This window comes from Pleurodeles waltl, chromosome 3_1 (genome assembly GCF_031143425.1).
Source record: "Pleurodeles waltl isolate 20211129_DDA chromosome 3_1, aPleWal1.hap1.20221129, whole genome shotgun sequence".
Classification (NCBI taxonomy): Eukaryota; Metazoa; Chordata; class Amphibia; order Caudata; family Salamandridae; genus Pleurodeles; species Pleurodeles waltl.
Window position 1 is genome coordinate 1,218,250,474 of NC_090440.1, and position 16,766 is coordinate 1,218,267,239.

General features: G+C 46.6%; 1 protein-coding gene across 12 annotated transcripts in view; it reads right to left on the minus strand.

The window, feature by feature from the left end:
- Positions 1-16,766, minus strand: part of PKNOX2 (PBX/knotted 1 homeobox 2) — a 3,670,033-nt gene that overhangs the window by 3,430,281 nt on the left and 222,986 nt on the right. The window lies entirely within an intron of this gene.

Below are 16,766 nucleotides of genomic sequence, written 5' to 3' on the forward strand. Positions count from 1 at the left end.
CACTGCTTGTGCCACCTTGCATGTGACAAGGCACAGAATGGCTCCCAGTCTGCCACCGCAGACGGGAAGGACAGTGTTCTCACTGTCAGTTCAACTTTACTATTTAAACTAATGGCACAGCCACACTGTCCCTTAACATCATATGTAAGTCTCCCCCAAGGAAGGCCTAGAGAGTCCTATGGCAGGGAGCTGTGTTTTGTTAAGTGAGACATATATATTTTGATATGTCTCGACCGCTACACTTAAAATTGTTGTTTTGCTGCAAGTAAAGTTGGTAGCCCCATTGGCTAGCAAAGGGTTACAGGGTGACAACCCACCCGGCTAACTTTTGAATGGGACTACCAAACTGGGTCCTGTGAGGTATCAAATTAATCATGACATTAAATGTGACTTGATGCCCAGTTCGAAATTAATGTCACTAATAATAGTTGGCCACTTTTAGAAAAGTGACCAGTCTGTGCTCTGCTCGTCCAGCAACATCACAGCGGTACACACATACAGACCATCTGTGGAGATGTGTGAATGACTTCCAGGCTCAAGGACAAAGGCAGTGCTGCAGGAGCGAGTTGTCATCTCCTCTGCCAGGATGGCCACTAAGAGGATTAGCCTTAAGGCGTGCTTCAAAGAGATGGCCGCCTGCCCCAACACTCCTAAACAGGATGCCTTTTGTTCTTGTGGACAGTATGGAGACAGGGTCAGAGGTGGGAAACTCACTCCAAAAACGGTTCTACAATGGGTGTGTTGTCCCCAGGTAGCTACACCTCTAGGGTGGGCTACCTTGCTCCTCATGACAGAAGAAGGGTTGTACCATCTTGAAGGGAACAAGAATGTGGCATTCTGGGTTAGCCATATGCCACACATTACAGGAACTTTGTTCCTAGGCAGAAGGGAACCCAGTAGCCCAGTAGCCCATTGGCTAGTGACTGCGTGCTTCCCTCAGGGCACTTTCCTGGGATAAATATGGCACCCTTGGCATGTTAACCCTCAGTACTCGCTGGACCTGGGAAGAGGACAAGAGGGAGACCACTCTGCATCCACTGGAAGAGCACAAAGAGAGGGTGCGACGTCGGAGCAATGGGCACTTTGGGCTAGTGGAGTCTGGACCCTGTTCTGTGTGCCTAGCTCGGGCTAACACCGATCTAAGAGGCCAGTCCGAAGCAGAGACTTCAAGGGTCAGCTGGCTGGCCCTCAGAACAGCACTGGGGACACCAAAGCTGAAGAAGCCCAAGTCACACTTCTGGTAGCCACCGCAGAAGTTTTGCCGCTACTAGACGCCGGTCACTCCTGAGGACAATTCAGAGATAGTCAAAAGGTGCACCCGTGACTGTTGGACCCATGAGTGTTGGTTGTGACTGGGTTCGTCACTCGTGAAGGACACCAGCCTCCACCAAAGAAGTGCACCATGACATCTGTGTTGCAAATGCGCAAGGTCTGCATCAGCAGCCCCTGGAACCCTGCAAAAGGGACTTTGTGGGACTTTGAAGTCCATGGCCAGAGCCACCCATATACACTTGTGGACTGAAGACTCAACATGACTTCACCCCCGTGGACCGCACAGCATCAGGAGCATCTTTGAGCCTACATCAGGACCACTCCATTATGGTCTATGGGGGTCATCCTGCATAGTTTGGATCTTGCTCTAAAGCCGATTTGGTAGCCAGATTACAGTCCAAAGCATTCTCTCTGGCCCCCTGGATTTCTGTCCTGCCGGACTTGGTTGCAAACTCAAGCCGGAGCTGCTGAACTAACTTTTGCAAACTTTCCAAAAGTTTCTAAAGTATGTATTGACCAATACTTATTTGCAGTTGATGGTAAAGTTATTTATTAATGTAAAAATGTATATCTCCAGGACCCTCAGTTGGATTCTGATGATCAAGATCTCCAAAGATACATAAAACTTTAATCTATTTCTCTGACATGGTGTACTGTCTCTTTTGCATTGTGTGGCTTTCTTATTCTGTTGTTTGAGGATGTTAGATGCTTTATATCATTGTTCCTTTGGTAAGCCTTACTGCTCACAGCTGCCCAAGGTTGAGCTTAAGGTTGAGGAAACGTACCTGACCACACCCAGGATGGTATTTGTGAGTGTACTGCAAGGTAGCTTTACCCAAATCGTCATAGCAGGCATATCGCACAAACCCTAGAAGTGTTCAATAGCGATGAATTAAACCAGTAATTCGTTTTTGGGGTGTATTTTCTGGGTATTTTAATTTAGCCAGGCATGCATATGATGTAGTGGTTCTGTGTACATTTGAGAGTGATGATGGTCAATAAGTTTTCCGGTGGTTTTAATGAGGTGGACAAATTCATATGCTTATCTCTCAAGTCACCTGTCTTGATGGGTGTTACAAACGCTGGGGGTTAGCGGGGGTGATCTCACACCCGCTCATCCACCTTGTTTACCCACCTGGGCTGCCTTGCTGTTGTGTTCTGAGGTCTGCCACTGCAGTTCCAAGACTGACACTAAACACAATGCGCTGGCCAGACTGCATACAAGTTTTACAACCAGAGATAAGCATGGACACATAGAGGCTATAGGCAATGCTACTTTTCGAAAAATTACATGACCACCCTAGAATTAATGCTAAGTGCTTCAAAAAAGCACATCGAATAAGTAACTTATTAAATCCCAGTGTGTTTAAATACTGACTTTCAAACATACACAGAAAGGAATGAAACATACACAGAAACTTATAAAAATGTCATTTGGGGATTAAAAAACATCAGGAGTCTGTCACTTAAGTGAGTGGTGGCATGCACGACACAACATAATGATTATGAGTATATAGCCAGATGACAAACCTGCGGCATTAGTTATATTGCAGTTAAGCAGATGCGAGAAAATGATAGGGGTTTCACAAGTGTATACCTTCTCACAAGGATTCTTTTCTTACAGATTGTGCAAGTTCTTTTTATGCTTCCCTCTCCTACTCTTCCTCCCACACTGGCTCTATTTCCTTTATTAAGCTTACCATATCTTTTTTTGAAAAGCAATAACTACACAGAGGGCATTCTAAAACTGGAATGCAATGTCATCATTCCTACATGCGAGTTGAGTCAAGGCAGAGAGGGGAGAATGGAATCAGTGCTTCGAAATTCTGGTTCCAACTTTTGTTTTTCCCATCTTTCAGCTATCAAGAATAGCAAAGAACACTTCATTGTAAGACCTTGTCCCAAAAGTGAAATACATCATAGGAAGACAAGAAAAGTCACTATGATTCAATCAAGGCTTCCAAAAATAATAGTTTCCTTGACAACCATACCACCTGAGAGTGTGCATGAATCATTTACTAAAAATACAGTATGAGGATAAAGTTCCATAAAAACAATGATCTGGTCTACTGCCTCCTTTCAACAAAAGCAGAATACTCTATCCTTCCTGCTTGGTACACCTCTGGATTCCTCATAAAAACGCAGAGGCAAATGCACAAGTAAATGGTTTGACGGCCCACTTCATTGAAGTACAGCAGGTGCACAGGGATAGGATAAAAACAGACAGATTTGTCAAAATCTATAATATGTTTGTATGTATGTATGTATGTATGTATTGGTACCTATATAGTGCAAACCTAACTGGGAATAAACAGAGTGCTGTACATTACGTGGGGAGACTGGGAGATCGTGTTCATCAAGCTGGAAATGCACAAAGACATGCAGGGTCACACAGTTTCATTGTGCGTCACACACTTTTGGCTCCCTTCACACAGTCACCTGGTGAGGAGCCGAAATCACACCGTGGCAGGAAAGACAGCTGGAAAGCACTGCACAGAGCGGCTTTCCAGCCCTTTTTTGGAGGCGGTAAAGTCGATGCCCATTAAGGGGTGTGAAAACACCCCAGGACATCGGCCAGAGCCTCAGTGATCCCTTGGTTTTTTGCATGGGGTTGGATGTGGGGGTATTTGTGGAGGGCACCATGCTTCTCAGGTAGCACTAGGCATGACCGGCGCTAGGCATGGGCAGCTGCCCCAGAGTCTGCTCGTAACTAAGGGATATCGCACCACCTTTAACAAACCTTCAGTGTTACGATACTCAGGTAGCAGAAGTGGTTCAGTGCTGCAAGGCCCAAGGGAGGGTTTCCCTCCTCTGTACCTCGCAGACATGGGCTGAAAGGGCATTAGAAATCTAATCGCTGCATCTGCATGATAACAGCATTAGATGGGCCCATAGGTATAAAGTGAGCCTTGCCCTTGCATGACTGGAAAGCAGGGTGTCTGGCAGGGCCACACTAAAATAAATAAATATATCCCATCAACTAGGCTGGAGGAAAGGGAGTCAGGCATTGTTATCAAAATGTAATTAAAAACACACTTTTTTTAACACACTGAAGTGTTTTACCTTGGTACATAGGATTATATCACTGATTGAGATGTATTTAGTAAAAGTGAGAGTTTTTAAACAAGAACTAAGAAACATTGCTGGCCCTGCCCGGATGATAATGGTATTAGTGAACTAAGAGCAGGGCCACTAGAATTATGAGGTAAGAAAGTACCAAATTAAGGGCCACATGTACGAACATTTGTATTATCGATTTCCTAATTGCGATTTCCTGGATTAGGAAATTGCTAATTCAAATGTATGAAACTCTTTAGAGTTTCATTTGCAATTTATATTAGGACACAAAAGGACCTATCTCATGAATATTAATGAGGTAGGTCGCAATTTGCGACCCATTAGGAACCACAACCATCACAGGGATGGTGGCCTGCTTGGCTCAGCACACCACTATGTCTGTGATTGCCTTTACATAAAGCAAACCTTTTTTTTTTTTTTTTTTTAAAGCAGCCCATTTTCCTTAAAAGAAAATGAGCCCATTTTCCTTAAAAGAAAATGGGATGCATTTAAAAAGAAAGAAATTAAACGTTTAAATTTCATTTTTAAGAGGACCACTGCCTTCTCTTAAAAAATATTTTCCCCACCATTCTTAAGGGGAAAGGGGCCCCTTAAGGACCCCATCCTATTTGTAAATGTGTTACTACCAACTTTCTATTGGCAGTAAATTGTAAATGTTTAGGTACCGCATTTCGGTCCCAAACATTCATACATACCTTTACGATTCGGTATTAAGAAGAGATGCCCGCAACACGCCCCTTCCTAATACCGAATGGCAAAACTCATATTTGAATATCCCAAAAGGCATTTTTGTAGTTGCACATGGACGATTCTGCCAATCTGCCCATTTGTGACTAGAAAAATGCTTTGCACATGTGGCCCTAAATGGCTTGGTTTACTAAGTTCTGCAGCAAAAGAAGGCAAATTATGTGGAATAATGAGGCACATTTATGACAGTATTACCTCATTATTTTGTCATTCATCCAAATACAGCATAAGCAATATAAAGGTGATGAGTTTCCCTTTGCAAAGGGCTTTTCACTGTGCAGCGACAAGTGTGGCTGTGTTTTTATTAACATTTGATCCGTTTGAGTGAGAAACTGAAGTTTTTTGTTTTTTTAAAAGTCTACAGGCCATGGAGCTGATGGCTTATGCAACAAATGTGACAAATCCATAATTATGCGTAGAACGCAGCAGCTGTAAAATTGAACAGTTCCAGTGGCACTGACTAAGAGGCATGTCAGGGTTCGTGTGTACCCTGTATTTGAGTTACATTCTTATTAAGCATGCAGAAAAATTATAGTTTGCTACATCAAACAAATAAACTGTTGTACAGCCCCCACCCTGAATGCACATATCTGAATGTGTTCTGATGTGTGATAATGAACAAAATAGAGGGTGTTGAAATAAAGAATTTGCCTAGGATCACACACTTTGGTCAAGCAGGAAATCCAGGATTTATCCTAGATTTTACAGTTTTTCACTGTGCCATTCAGCCACCACGTGGGTATCTCTTTAGGGCAATAAAGCTTAATGCTTCATCTTTATTCTTGGAAGATGAGACTAGAGTCTGGGTGAATGACAGAGTCCACATTGTGTTTTTGACGGTTTTACATAGTGCAAATGTTAGCTAGGGACATAAGAGCACTTCACAGCAGATACAGACTACAGTAATATTTTTTCCAGCACAGAGATGTGCCTGGATTCACAGGATGCTCAGCCAAGACAGGGACTGAAGCCTTTCCTTCCTTGATGCACAGTGGGCAGCTATACACACAAGGCCACATCGCCTCCTGTGAAAGCTCAGCTCATTTTGAGCTTGGGTTACAAGAGCACCCCTTGGACTGAGCAGAGCTAGGCCTCTGGCTCGGGTTTTCAGTGACTTGCCCACCTATCATAGCATGCAAAAGAGAGCAATGTAAGGAGGGGCAGAATCCATACAAAACTGTAAAAAAACATTTGAAGATTGTGAAGGTGGAAGGGTAAGGATGGATGCAAAGGAAGAGAGCAGCTGAGAGTTGTAAAGAGCAGCACATGGAGGGAAGATGTGGATGTAAGAGGGACAGAACCAGTAAAAAGAGGCTGGGGGAAAGGGACCGACTGATGTAAAGGAGGCAGAACCAGCAGAAATGGTGAGGCAAGAGAAGGTGAGAGGTTTGGTGGAAAGATGAGAGGAAATGGGTAGAGCATTGAGAGGAAAGATGGATGCAAAAGTGGCAGAATCAAAGAGAGAATGTAAGATGCTTGTGGAGAGACACATGAGCACAGGATAATCCAGGGGTGAGGTGGATATACGAGGGGACTGAAGAAGCAAGAGTAGGTAATAGGCTGAGCAAAAGATGAGGTGAAAAGTACAGCTTGGAGGGGTGAGGTGGATGTAAGTGGACAGAACCTTTAAAAAAGTGAGAGGCGGGGGAAGAGGTAAAACAATCTCTTTATTTTCCTGTAAAAAAAAAAACGTTACGTTTTGAGATGCATGTGTTAACCTTCACCAGGGGTTGTGATCTAGAACCATTCATCTGCTAAATTTCCGCCTGCTCTCTGTCTACTCTATTACTCCTCTTGACCTATATAATAAATCTCACTCCCAGTGTGACCCTTTCCTGCACATGTCCAGACGGGAGATCTAGAAATCATAGCTCCTAACATCACCTCCGTTTGCAATATCTTGCTTGCCTTGTCATGCGTTCTTACCAATGTGTAAACTAAACAAGCTGTGGTTGTTTCTCTGCTCAAAAAGCCTTCAGCTGGCTCAAATCTTCTGACATTTCTTTGGTGCCTTTTTTCAAATGTCCCACAATAATTTTCTGTAAAATGAAAAAAGCTGAAGTATATTGTGAGACCTTTTCTTTAGGTCAGGGGCAATAGGTGAATAATTGGCAGCATCTGTGGTGATACCATTGTTTACGATTGCTGTTTCTGAACTTAAGACTGTTTCATTTCATATGCTCAAGAGTTATTCTTTTTGGAACTAATCTCTCCAGCAGTTGCAATGGCAAGCAGTCAAAGATTACTCTAGGAGGTGATACAGGTATTAAAACTCAAATATGTATGTCACATTTACAATACTAGATTATCACCTAATTCAGCCAGCCTAGTTATGTCTTTTAAAATGGACTGATTTAAAGAAGGCGGTAATGGAATGAGAGAACAAAAATATTGTTCTGTGACTAATAGTTCCTTAGTAACAAACAAAAGTCTTACATTATCTGTGTGCGAGCAAAGGGTCCTGCAAAGTGATAATGGACAGCAGACACCCTGAAAGACTTAAGTGCTGCGAGTCCTAAAGTAGGGGCTAGATTCACGTAGGAAAGGCGGAGAATCCATAGTTGACTGACTGACATATGGCCAGTCCACTTGGTGAGAAGATATTTTCACAACCCAAAAGGATGCAACAGCCTTAAGGTTGGTGTGCACAGAGTCAGTCTGACTGTGCTCACAAAGTCACCTGGCTCACTGTCATGTGCAGAATGAAAATAGGTCAGTCTGGGCAAGCAGAGTATGATGTGCGCCTCTTCCCACAACAAATAATTCCATACCTAAGACAGTGACAGCAGTGAGGCCTGGGGAAATGACTGCTTACTGCTTTTCAGGAACACAGTTAAAATTGGCCTCCTGAGGGAGGTGAAGGGAAGAAGTAACAGTGTACAGGAGATTGGGGTTTTGGGGGAGGAGGGTACCCGAAAAGTGAGGGGCATTTCATAGAGTACATCATTGCACACTGAGAGAATCTGCCAAACACAGAGTCTAAATGAGTAGGTAGGCAGTAGGTTCAGGAAGAGAGATCTTTCATTGGCGGCTGGAAGACCAAAAGTGCTTGGTTAGGTACCTGGGGAGTGACCTGATTGACTTGTAGATAGTGGAAATGGTCTTGCATTCAATTATCTCTTTACCAAAATCCCATGGATTTAAATGAGGGCAGGCACAGTTGCATGTGTACTTACAAGGCTAAATATGAGTTGAGTGGCATTGTTCTGTCCATTTGAATTTGGTAACTATCTTCTCAGATATTAAGGACATGTGACGTAATCCATTTTAAACTCTGTTTACCAGTCTCTGGTACTACTTTAGCGTTAGTCTGCAAGTCACACATCAACTCCCCTAACCTACGAATTCCTCATTGCTACATTTCTTTATTACCTTTCATTTAACTGTTAACTGTATCAAGTCTACTATAGTAGGCGCTTTTTGTTTTGTTGCTTTAATGTATCTCTTTAGTGACTAGCTCCCCACTATAGATTTGGCTGTCTTTTGTTCCAGGTCACAAACTGTTTTCACTTTAATCCATCCATTGTATGTGTCTTCAAGTTATTTTGATTCTTTGCATCTTCTAAAAAAGGAGTTTGAAAGGAATTGCTATCTGTAAGTGCTCTGTGAGCAGGTATGGGTCAGCCTCAAAGCTTCTGCCTGCCAATGTATTAGCCACCACACCTGTGTCTGACATTTGTGTTGTCTCCTCTTCTTTTATTCTGTTTGCTGCAGTTCTTGAAGGTCACATACCCCAGTTAGCATACAGCTGTTTGTGTTGATCCCCCATGCCAGCTGAAACCCAAATGCATTATCTTGAACTTCACTAGCATAAAAGGGGGCTAGTTTTTTTAATTAGGATTATTATTTATATTTTTAGTAATTTTAGAGATATCCACACTAGGTACGTAGTTTCTTGCAAAGCTGCTTCAACAATTCCAGAACACTAATGTTCAATTGATGTCTCTTCCTATGATGTCACTTCTTTCAGGGGCCTCGCATGCTACTTTTCTGCCCGGGACCCACAAACCCTAGGAACGGCCCTGGCTCTAGGCACAAGACAATGGTGTCTCCCTAACCCCCCACCTCCCCTAACAAGGTGACATTTATTTTTTGGTTGATTGGCAGGTCTGCCTTAGTTTTTTTTAAACACCTGAAGATTGTGTAATTTCCCCAAAATCACCAGATGGTCAGCCAAGTACAGAAACCAGGATTCGCTTGTTTCCAAAGTCAGCAGCTCACGCCACTAAGCCATATCTCTTCGCATCAGCTGCATACTAAAACAAGCATTGGTAAAGTCTGGATTTTTTTGATACAGTAGGTGCATTGACTGGTGATTTTGCGTATGTGATTGCAGACATGTACACAAACGATCAGATGCCATCACACATCAAAACATCCCACAGGAACACCAAACACTCCACCTGAGCCCCAAATACACCACCAGAGCCCCAAACATACCACCAATTATCTACATACAATAGTCTCCTATATAATACCATCAAACCTGTTCATGAGTATGTTGGGAAAAGATTGTACAATGATCCCACACCACAGACAGCTGGATAGATAGAATAAATGGTTCACTGTCAGAATAGGCAGGCAGGGAAACAAACGGATGAGTGGACATACCAAAAGATGGATGGGAAGCCTGTTAAATAAATGGATGGGTGGAGGAATAGATGAATAGGTTGGTTTATAAATGGATAAATGTCAGAGAGATGAGCTGAGACAATGGCAGGGCTAAGGAATACTTTTTTTACATAAAGTGTTTGACACAAATAAAATTAGCTTTATTGATTTTTTTGAAATCATAAAATCACACATAAAAGACAATAAAAGACTATTTAAAAAGAAAACAACAGGTCTCATACAGCTAAAATATAAGATCTACGTCTTAGTCATTGTTAAAAGGTATTGACTTCCTATGTCTAAAAATGGCCCATAAAAATGTAGACATGATATTACAGATATATATGGTTGGCAGAGTCTGTAAAAGCACATAAGTGGGTCGACATTGTACCAAGTCCATAGATCTCAATATTGGCAAAAAAAATGTCTTTCTTGGCAATTTATACGGTATACAGAATAAAACCGTATGAAAAGTACTTTGCTCAATAACCTTGTTGCACCGGCATTTAGCAATAGGCTTCGACCAATTATTTGTGGTTGGAAATATCACCAAATGGTGAAAGAGGTCTAGCCTAAACCTGGTTAAAACAAATCTATGCTGTTCATTGCTCACCTCCTTTAGATATAGTTGCATGCTGAATGAGGTCAGGATCAACTGATTTTTTAAAACAATTGGCTTAAGCAGTTCAGAAGACAGGCTTGGTTCTTCTAAGTGTGACAAACACTCTTTTTTCAGGGTTTTTCTTGTAACAGCTCTTAGAGTTTCTGGTTTATAATAATAATATTGATGCCCAAGATCAATCATAATTTTTTTTACATATCCTAACCATTGTACTCTTCCTGCATGGGAGGACCTAAGACAGTCCCCTATAATCTCTTGGTTCAGCTTGGTGTACTCGGAAGTCCATAACTTGTGCCATAGTAGAATCGGTTGTATTTTAACTAGGTTTGAAATGAGCGTGACCCCTAGTTCGGAATGACATACGTGTGATGGACTACTCTGTGGGAACAAAAGAAGATACTTCAAGAAGGCATTCTCTATAAGCTGTAGGGAGTCATGGTTTATGTGCCCCCATAGGCCTGCCCCATACAGAGACGTTGACATACATTTGGCGCTGTATACTGTTAGTATCTCACTAGGGGGTTTCTTTCCAACCTTGCACGCAAAATTGCACAGGACAGTAACAGTTTCTGAAAGTGTAGCCCTCTAGTTCTAGTTGCCATCTCCCAGGTCCCTTTTGAGTCGAACATGATCCCCAGGTAGGAGAAGGATGAGACGTAGTCAATTCTTGTGTCTTTTATTATGAGGCTGGGTGTTTTCGGTATCACTTTCCCACACCTCATGGCAAATGTCTTACTTTTGTTAACTAATAAGCCCAGTTCCTCCATATAGGACACAAAGGTGGTCATTACAACCCTGGTGGTCGGTGTTAAAGTGGCGGTAAGACCGCCAACAGGCCAGCAGTAAAAATTTTGCAATTACGACCGTGGCGGAGAACGCCAACAAAGACAGCCACTTTAACACTCCGACCATCACGGCGGTACAAGCAAACAGCGCGGCGGTCACCGCCAACAGACAGGCGGAGGACAAAGTACCGCCCACAGTATCACAACCTACCAATTCGCCACCTTTTCCGGGGCAGATTCACCACGGATAAAACACGGCGGAAACAGGATTCCGAAGGGAAAACGCTCACCTCAACACACCCCACGAGGAACCTGGACACCATGGACCCGGAACTCCAAATTCTCCCTGCGATATTCTTCCTGCTCCTCTACCAGGAGCACGAACGCCGGCGGCGAAGACCATGGTGAGTACTGCACCTACGACACAGGGGAGGGGGAGGGAAAAAACAGGGACACACACACGCAACACCCCCACCCTCGACAACACACACACTGATCCATATTGATACATCACAATTACACCCCCCAACCCCCCCCCCCGGAAGAATGGAAAGACAATAGAAAATGAGTGTAACCATTGTAATATATTAAAGTCAAGTAGGCAAAAATATATACATATACACCATTTACAAAATATACACCAAGCATAGTAGTCCAGGAAGTGCTCCAATTAAGTCTGTGGAACACTGGGCCCACATGGTATGTGCGAGGCCCACAAAAGATCCCCAACCATGACGGAGGGAACACTGCAGGGGCATCAGGGAGCAAAAAAACAGGCACCTCAGGGGGAGGGAAAGGGGGGGCACCTCAGCCGGTTGAGTGCACGACTCCAAATCCATGAGAGGGCCACAATCCCACTGTTCAATCCTGGGGAGTGCAAATCCACAGTCTCTCAAGTCTCTACAGTGGGTGGGTTGCCCACTGCCATATCCTGGGGAGTGCAAAGCCACAGTCTCTCAAATCCCTACAGTGGGTGGTTTGCCCACTGCCATATCATTGGGAGTGCAAAGCCACAGCCTCTCAAGTCTTTCCAGTGGGTGGGTTGCCCACTGCCATATCCTGGGGAGTGCAAAGCCACAGTCTCTCAAGTCTCTACAGTGGGTGGGTTGCCCACTGTTCCATCCTGGGGAGTGCAAAGCCACAGTCTCTCAAGTCTCTACAGTGGGTGGGTTGCCCACTGTTCCATCCTGGGGAGTGCAAAGCCACAGTCTCCCAAGTCTCTACAGTGGGTGGGTTGCCCACTGTTCCATCCTGGGTAGTTCAAAGCCACAGTCTCTCAAGTCCCTACAGTGGGTGGTTTGCCCACTGCCATATCCTGGGGAGTGTAAAGCCACAGTCTCTCACATCTTTCCAGTGGGTGGGTTGCCTACTGCCATATCCTGGGAGTGCAAAGCCACAGTCTCTCAAGTCTCTACAGTGGGTGGGTTGCCCACTGTTCCATCCTGGGGAGTGTAAAGCCACAGTCTCTCAAGTCTCTACAGTGGGTGGTTGGCCCACTGTTCAATCCTGGGGAGTGCAAAGCCACAGTCTCTCAAGTGGATAACAGTCTCCACTGGTTCTGGAGGGGGCATTGTGCCCAGAGTGCTTCATCCTGCTAAGGACAGAGGTAGCGGATGGATCTCTCCACTGGTTCTGGAGGGGGCTTTGTGCCCAGAGTGCTTCATCCTGCTAAGGACAGAGGTAGCGGATGGATCTCTCCAGTGGTTCTGGAGGGGGCATGGTGCCCAGAGTGCTTCATCCTGCTAAGGACAGAGGTAGTAGATGGTGCTGGCGGTGGCCTCCTGGGCAGCAGGGCTGGTGGCGGTGGCCTCCTAGGCAGCTGGGCTGGTGCTGGCGGTGGCCTCCTGGGCAGCTGGGCTGGTGGCCTCCTGGGCAGCGGGGATGATGGCGGTCTTTTCCGCCGTGCTGCTCTTCCCAGACTTGTTGAGTTTCTTGTGCCCCTTCCCCAACTTGGAAGGTGTCGCAGCTGACTCCACACTCCCACCTGTACCCCTGGGAGGGGCTTTGGTGGCTGGAGTCTTCCCCCTCTCCCGCCGGGCACTGGCCACCTTCTGATGCTTGACAGGTGGGGGACTGTCTGTGCTGTGGCTCTGTGCCACACTGGCTGCCCTGGTGGCCGGTGCACTCCAGATTCCGGTGACTACAGGCAACACTGGTCCCGGAGATGTTGTGGCTGAGGTGCTAGTTCGGGACCTAGGAGACGGACGGGTTGGGGGAGGTGTGGGAAAGAGGTCAAGGTTGGACAGGAAAGGTTTTTTGGAGACACTGGGACGGGTAGCTGGAGGGGGTTTGGGAGCGGAGGAAGAGGTTGTGGTTGTAGGAGGTGTTCGTTTGCTGACTTTGGGTGAAGGTGCATGCGCTGGAGGCTGTCGTGAGGTGGATGGATGATGGGTGGGTGTGTGCCTGCATTTGTGTATCTTGGGAGGGGGCGTCACAGACACACTGGGAGAGGACACAGGGGATGTGTGAATGGTAGTGGGGGTGGTGACTGCACGTGAGCGGGGTGTGGTGGTGGGTGTGCTGGTGATGGTAGTAGTGGCTGTAGAGGTAGTGCATGCAGGTGTGAGTGTAGACGAGACTGGGAGGGAGGAGGGAGATGAAGAGGAGGGGGACACAGTGGAGGCAGAGGATGTTGGTGTGTCTGCATGTGTGTGATGCTTGCGTGAGTGCCTGTGGGATGTGTGGTGCTTATGTTTGCCTGAGCTTCCCTTGTGTGTTGACGTGTGTGCATGCTGGTCTAGAGGTGTGCTTGGGATAGGCTGGGATACAGGGGATTGGGTCTGGGTGGAGGAAGTTGGAGGGGTTAGGCTAGAAATAGGGACAATCGCTGCCATCAGTGCTGAGGCCAGAGTCTGAAAAGTTCGCTGAAGGGCCGCCTGACCAGAATGAATGCCCTCTAGGAATGCATTTGTTTGTTGCAACTGCCTTTCTACACCCTGGGTGGCATTCGAAATGGTAGACTGCCCAACAGTGAGGGACCTGAGGAGGTCAATGGCCTCCTCACTGAGGGCAGCAGGGGTGACTGGAGCAGGGGCTGAGGTGCCTGGGGCGAAGGTGATGGCCACCCTCCCGGGTGAGCAGGCACGGGGCAAAGGCTGAGGGGCTGCTGGGAAGGCGGTGCTGGAAGGGGGGGTGGCAGCTGTACCTGTAGATGGGGGGGGGCACAGATGCTGCCGCCACCACAAGGGAGCTCCCATCAGAAGACGAGTCTGTGTCACTGGTCTCAGCTCCTGTCCCCACCGTGGAGCTCCCCTCGCCCTTCGTCCCACTGGTGAAGTCCGATTCCGTAGTGTGGCCCTACATGGCCATGTGGGATGCAGCCCCCTCGTACTCCGGTGCCACTGCTCCTCCGCCTGATGATGCTAATTGTAGGAGGCTGGACTGGCTTGTAGTGAGTACCAAGGGGTACTTACACCTTGCACCAGGCCCAGGTATCCCTTATTAGTGTATAGGGTGTCTAGCAGCTTAGGCTGATAGATAATGGTAGCTTAGCAGAGCAGCTTAGGCTGAACTAGGAGACGAGTGAAGCTCCTACAGTACCACTAGTGTCACTTGCACAATATCATAAGAAAACACAATACACAGATATACTAAAAATAAAGGTACTTTGTTATTATGACAATATGCCAAAGTATCTCAGTGAGTACCCTCAGTATGAGGATAGCAAATATACACAAGATATATGTACACAATACCAAAAATATACAGTATAGTATTAGAAAACAGTGCAAACAATGTATAGTTACAATAGGATGCAATGGGGACACATAGGGATAGGGGCAACACAAACCATATACTCCAAAAGTGGAATGCGAACCACTAATGGACCCCAAACCTATGTGACCTTGTAGAGGGTCACTGGGACTGTAAGAAAACAGTGAGGGTTAGAAAAATAGCCCAGCCTGAAAAGTGAGTGCAAAGTGCACTAAAGTTTCCCAAAGAGCACAGAAGTCGTGATAGGGGAATTCTGCAGGAAAGACCAAAACCAGCAATGCAACAACAATGGATTTCCAGACGAGGGTACCTGTGGAACAAGGGGACCAAGTCCAAAAGTCACGACCAAGTCGAGAGTGGGCAGATGCCCAGGAAATGCCAGCTGTGGGTGCAAAGAAGCTGCTACTAGGCAGTAGAAGCTGAGGATTCTGCAGGAACGACAAGGGCTAGAGACTTCCCCTTTGGAGGATGGATGTCCCACGTCGTGAAGAGTCATGCAGAAGTGTTTTCCTGCCGAAAGACCGCAAACAAGACTTGCTAGCTGCAAATCGTGCGGTTGGGGTTTTTGGATGCTGCTGTGGCCCAGGAGGGACCAGGATGTCACCAATTGCGTGAGGGGACAGAGGGGGCGTCCAGCAAGACAAGGAGCCCTCTCAGAAGCAGGCAGCACCCACAGAAGTGCCAGAACAGGCACTACGAAGTGGAGTGAAACGGTGCTCACCCGAAGTTGCACAAGAGAGTCCCACACCGCCGGAGGACAACTCAGGAGGTCGTGCAATGCAGGTTAGAGTGCCGTGGACCCAGGCTTGGCTGTGCACAAAGGAAATCCTGGAAAAGTGCACAGGAGCCGGAGTAGCTGCAAAAGACGCGGTTCCCAGCAATGCAGTCTGGCGTGGGGAGGCAAGGACTTACCTCCACCAAACTTGGACTGAAGAGTCACTGGACTGTGGGAGTCCCTTGGACAGAGTTGCTGGATTCAAGGGACCTCGCTCGTTGTGCTGAGAGGAGACCCAGGGGACCGGTGATGCAGTTCTTTGGTGCCTGCGGTTGCAGGGGGATAATTCTGTCGACCCACAGGAGATTTCTTCGGAGCTTCTAGTGCAGAGAGGAGGCAGGATACCCCCACAGCATGCACCACCAGGAAAACAGTCGAGAAGGCGGCAGGATCAGCGTTACAGAGTTGCAGTAGTCGTCTTCGCTACTTCCAGCGCAGTCAGCAGTCGATTCCTTGGCAGAAGGTGAAGAAAGAGATGCAGAGGAACTCTGATGAGCTCTTGCATTCGTTATCTAAGGAATTCCCCAAAGCAGAGACCCTAAATAGTCAGAAAAGAGGGTTTGGCTACTTAGGAGAGAGGATAGGCTAGCAACACCTGAAGGAGCCTATCAGAAGGAGTCTCTGACGTCACCTGCTGGCCCTGGCCACTCAGAGCAGTCCAGTGTGCCAGCAGCACCTCTGTTTCCAAGATGGCAGAGGTCTGGAGCACACTGGAGGAGCTCTGGGCACCTCCCAGGGGAGGTGCAGGTCAGGGGAGTGGTCACTGCCCTTTCCTTTGTCCAGTTTCGCGCCAGAGCAGGGCTGAGGGGTCCCTTAACCGGTGTAGACTGGCTTATGCAGAAATGGGCACCATCTGTGCCCATGAAAGCATTTCCAGAGGCTGGGGGAGGCTACTTCTCCCCTGCCTTAACACCTTTTTCCAAAGGGAGAGGGTGTAACACCCTCTCTCTGAGGAAGTCCTTTGTTCTGCCTTCCTGGGCCAAGCCTGGCTGGATCCCAGGAGGGCAGAAACCTGTCTGAGGGGTTGGCAGCAGCAGCATCTGCAGTGAAACCCCTGAAAAGGCAGTTTGGCAGTACCCGGGTCTGTGCTAGAGACTCGTGGGATCATGGGATTGTGCCAACTATGCCAGGATGGCAAAGAGGGGGCAATTCCATGAACATA